Genomic DNA, 5,197 nt, shown 5'->3' on the forward strand with positions numbered 1-5,197 from the left:
GGTAGGTATTTAGGTCTTGAGAAATTTCCAAACAAATTGGTTAGAAACTTCAAACGAACTCCAAATGAATAAAAAAACCAAAAGAACATTTTCAAGAAACGCAAAGAAAATATCTCCTCAAAAACCAGTTTGCAAGGCGGGCTCTGTTCCTGGAGAATGTCTCTCTATTTTTTTCCCATTTTGAAAAATAACAAGAAGGGTCGTCAGTTCTTCACTCTCCATTGTGGGATGTATGGCTCGCTTGTTTATGCACCTTTCAGAACAGGTGGCTAGATACATCGTACCTAGGTAGAAGGGATGGATAGAAAAAGATAGTAGGTACTGTAGGTACGTATTTTGTCCAATGAAAGGAAGAGTGGCCAAGGGAATCTACTAGGTATTAGATTTTATTTCTACTTAAGTAGTAGGTAAGTACATCTATCATTGGGTATTAATTTGTCGTTCCGTTCTCCACCTGCCACCACCTAAGTGTAACCTGCAGAGCACTACATTTTTATATGCTAAAAATTTCAAAAGATGATAATTTCAAAAGACAATAGAATGCCATGCTTTGGATTTCTTTGGCTAGGATTGAAACCGCGCCCTCCTGTTTACAAGGCGAGCGTCTTGACCACTACCGACGCCACCGAGGCAGTAATTCATTGAAATGGTTAAATTATTGAACAGTGAGAAATTTCCATCAGAGAATGAAAGGGATTAGGATCAGATTGAGAAGAAATGAGTCTCAAAAGGGCAGGTAAACTTTTTTTTTAATTAGTGATAATGTCCTCAGGTAGTGAGGAGCCTTTACGTGAGGGTTCGGGACTGGGAATGATTTGTGTTTCTGATGTCCCCATTAATGATGCCACATATTTTATCTATACGTCACATGAGATAGGAATGTCTATTTATTGGAAACAAATTGCAAACAATGGGGCTTCCCTGTGAGTCAACATGCACTAGGAATACTATGCACCTAGTGAAGAAAGCGGGGGGTGAAACTACCTACTCGTTGAGTTTTTAAAAGATTTTTTTTTTTTAGTTAACAACATAGGTATACATATATTTATTTTATAACATGTGACATTTCAACACCATTGATACTAGTATATCACTGTCCTGTAAGCTCAAGGCTTGTGTAGGACATTGATAAAAAAATTTAGAATGATATAAGGTATTTAAGTAAAGTTTTTCAAACTTAGCTAAGTGTGCATATAAGTAGGTACTTGCTTAAATGTACGACTTTAGCTACCTAGATAGGTAAGTGTGGGTATTAAGCTATTAAGACAGGTCTAAACGTAAGTAAGGACTTTAAGCAAGAAGGATATTTAAAGCTAAAATCTTTACAGGAGGTTTGAACCACGTGTATGGTAAGAACGATTACGGTTGCTTATGATCTGCATGAATAATCTCACAAATCTCCCAATAGAGGACACACCTAGAATGATATTATAGGTATTTAAGTAAAGTTTTTCAAACTTAGCTAAGTGTGCATATAAGTAGGTACTTGCTTAAATGTACGACTTTAGCTACCTAGATAGGTAAGTGTGGGTATTAAGACTATTAAGACAGGTCTAAACGTAAGTAAGGACTTTAAGCAAGAAGGATTTTTAAAGCTAAAATCTTTACAGGAGGTTTTGAACCACGTGTATGGTAAGAACGATTACGGTTGCTTATGATCTGCATGAATAATCTCACAAATCTCCCAATAGAGGACACACCTAGACCTAGGTATCAAGATCCTAGAATTAAAAGTAGGAACCGACTGAGTGTTACGTATTTAGATGGTAGTGTACCCACCATGGCTTGAAATTCTGACTTCTAACGACAAATGGTCTGACAATCCAACCAATATGAAATCCAATTCATCAATTCCACGGGAAAGGTCAGTGTTAGGTATTTAGATGGTAGTGTACCCACCAGGGCTTGAAATTCTGACTTCTAACGACAAATGGTCTGACAATCCAACCAATATGAAATCCAATTCATCAATTCCACGGGAAAGGTCAGTGAACCACGTGTATGGTAAGAACGATTACGATTGCTTATGATCTGCATGAATAATCTCACAAATCTCCCAATAGAGGACACACCTATAGCATGGCTGCATGACCATTGACCATTCATTCTACGGGTCCATGTGGTTTCACATAGTACAACCAAGCTTGGCTTACCTACTTATTTCTCCCAGAGAGAAAGACCAAGCTGCCTATACGAAGATTTAAGTGTGCCAAATAAAAAAACCGCTGTGTTCATTTCTCTGATGTGTTCGAAATAGCCTGCAGGGAAAGAACAAGAATGTTATCAGAGATTGAGTCTGCTTAGTGGGTTTTGCACTGACCTTTCCCGTGGAATTGATGAATTGGATTTCATATTGGTTGGATTGTCAGACCATTTATCGTAAGAAGTCAGAATTTCAAGCCATGGTGGGTACACTACCATCTAAATACCTAAGACTCAGTCGGTTCCTACTTTTAATTCTAGGATCTTGATACCTAGGTACATACGTGCTACAGATTCATAAACGTCATTTATGTATGCAGAATCTTTAGAATGGTTTGGTTTCAAGGAACTTACTTTCTTTGCATCTCATCTGAAGAGATTGATTTAAGGACAGAACATTCACCATTTAGGAACATTTTTGGTGCATGCCTAGGAATTTTTACATTGAATTTCTGTTTGAAGTTTGGATTTCTACTTCTAGATTCTCTCGTCTTCCCAGGAGTAAAGTATGTTTTATTTTGCAAATGCTTACCTACGGATAGTTGATAACTGAATGTCGAATCATAGATGTGGAATGTAGATACGTGATACAATATCATGTTCAAAGGACTTTCCTTGTCAGGTCTACCTGAGTGAGTGTGCTCATCAGGTATCTGGTCGACCTGATCAAATGTACCTGTCAGGTCTACCTGACAGAGTGGCTGGCCTTGAAAAGTTGTTTTTTTTTTTCTTTTTTTTACCCTTAAGTGCTTTAACTCTCTTACCTGTATCCAAAGCTCCAAATATGGTATCCTCATATCCCAGGCCTGTGGCTAAGCACAGGGAGTACCACGTCCATATACAAACTCCTATGGTCCTCATTTTGCAGTTGAGTTTCATCGTAAAGTTTCACCAAGTATTATCTACACTGTGGTTGATTCATGAAGGAACCAAACTGTAACAATTTTGTTCTCAATGGAACTTTGTCAAAAAAACACACAAACACTTAAAGACTTCCACACTGAGAGGGTATGTATAACTTAGTGGGAACTTTGTTTAAATTTTTATATTTTTTAAAAGAAAAACAGATAATAGATAGGTAGTTACTAAAAGGTTATTTAGGTATTCTATGAGATCTACCACAGACAGAATGCTGAAATGAAGACAACCAGTTATAAAGGAAATTCCTTATGGAAGCAAAATTTAGCTAGAATTTCGACAAGAAAATCGCAATATTTCCACTAGCCATAGGTGCTCCAAAAATTGGTAGATATTGGCACTACACATGTGAAATCTTGACTCTCCAGGTATCCATAAGTGGCACTGTTCCCCTATTCACAATTTTGGGCACTTGGAAAAAAGCACTTTAATTTTGAATTGGCAAAAAATAAACTTTTCGTAAATCAATATTACACCTAATTACCGAGGTAAACAAAATATCCACTTTAAACTGAAAAGGTGTTTGAAATTTCCAAATTAAATTCCACAGAAGGAAAAGAAGGGAACCTAACCAAACTTGAAACTTGAAAGCATGGATTTATTTTTCACAAAGAAAAAAGATTTTTTTCCAAAATTAAATTTACCTAATTAGAATAATGGAAAATTTATTGAGAGAAACACACTAAAATTTATAATAATTATTCGTTACGAAAAATTGTATGAAAAATATCTTTTTCACAAAAACAACTTGTTGCCGAAAAAAAAAAACTTCGCGAGAAAAAAACGCGACGTAGCTCCTGCTGCTACGAAGTTTTACTCACAACTAAATTACTAAATTTCAGAACAGTAAACACAGACCATGACTCGTCAGAACCGATTCTTGCATAGGAGATTTTTGGTTTGAATCACGTGAATCACAATGAGCGAGTCGCACTGGTAGATAGGCTATCTCGATATTTTGCTATTTTTGCATACGATAACGATAGTAAGTTGGACTTTTTGGTTGCTCATTATTTGATGAATCACAAGCACGAGTCAAAATAGACTGACTCAATGGAATCTGACTGTGTTAAATGAGAGAGTCTGAATGAATTTTTTAATTATTAAAAACGTATGTAGAAGAGCTTAGAGTTTAGTTAAACTCTCAGTAATTGGCATTTCTAGCATTCATTCGGTACGTATATTACAAACCTCTACCTAGAAAGTATGTAAAAGGTAAATATACGTCAATAGGTACCTACTAGCAACCGACTTAAATAACTACCAAGTACCTGGTATGTAGAATTGTAGATATTATTAATTTTAGGATACCTAGATCCGGAAAATCTATTTCTCTGGATATCAAGTAGGTGCTGTTCCATCAGGGAACGAGAAAGGACATTGCCAATTTGGCCACCCTATAGGTATTTGCATAACTTTTTTTAAATGGGTCAGATTAGACTAATTGGAACACCCTGTATGTCCAAAACTCTTTGTACCTACAAGGGTCGGATTAGACTGTTTTGAACACCCTACATAGGTACGATAGTAAGTTAGTAAGTTGGACTTTTTGGTTGCTCATTATTTGATGAATCACAAGCACGAGTCAAAATAGACTGACTCAATGGAATCTCACTGTGTTACTCAATGGAGCCTCTGTTTTTGGTAGGTATGTAGATATTATTAATTTTAGGATACCTAGATCCGGAAAATCCATTTCTCTGGATATCAAGTAGGTGCTGTTCCATCAGGGCACGAGAAAGGACATTGCCAATTTGGCCACCCTATATTTGCATAACTTTTTTTATGGGTCAGATTAGACTAATTGGAACACCCTGTATGTCCAAAACTCTTTGTACCTACAAGGGTCGGATTAGACTGTTTTGAACACCCTGTAAGTCCCCTCATGTTTTCGTATGCAGCCTAGGATTAGCCTAATAAATAATACATGCAAGTTTATATCCCAGCTTGATGTTTGGTACAAAATGAGTAGAATTTTCACACAAACCACGACGATATTTTGAAATGGAAATGACTGCGTATAACCAGAAATATAAAACAGGTACTAGATCTTTTTTTTTTAAACATAAACCATTTT

At 36.3% G+C, this 5,197-nt stretch overlaps 1 long non-coding RNA gene across 1 annotated transcript; it reads right to left on the reverse strand.

Moving 5' to 3' along the window:
* Positions 1–2,992: 2,992 nt before the first annotated feature.
* LOC113467346 lies at positions 2,993–3,758 on the reverse strand. Its single transcript, XR_003391454.1, has 2 exons — positions 3,605–3,758; positions 2,993–3,334 (listed from the first exon to the last, which is right to left on the reverse strand). It is a non-coding gene; the product is annotated as an uncharacterized LOC113467346 (long non-coding RNA).
* Between the last annotated feature and the right edge of the window lie 1,439 nt (positions 3,759–5,197).

This window comes from Diaphorina citri, unplaced genomic scaffold, assembly GCF_000475195.1.
Source record: "Diaphorina citri unplaced genomic scaffold, Diaci psyllid genome assembly version 1.1 scaffold457, whole genome shotgun sequence".
NCBI lineage: Eukaryota > Metazoa > Arthropoda > Insecta > Hemiptera > Psyllidae > Diaphorina > Diaphorina citri.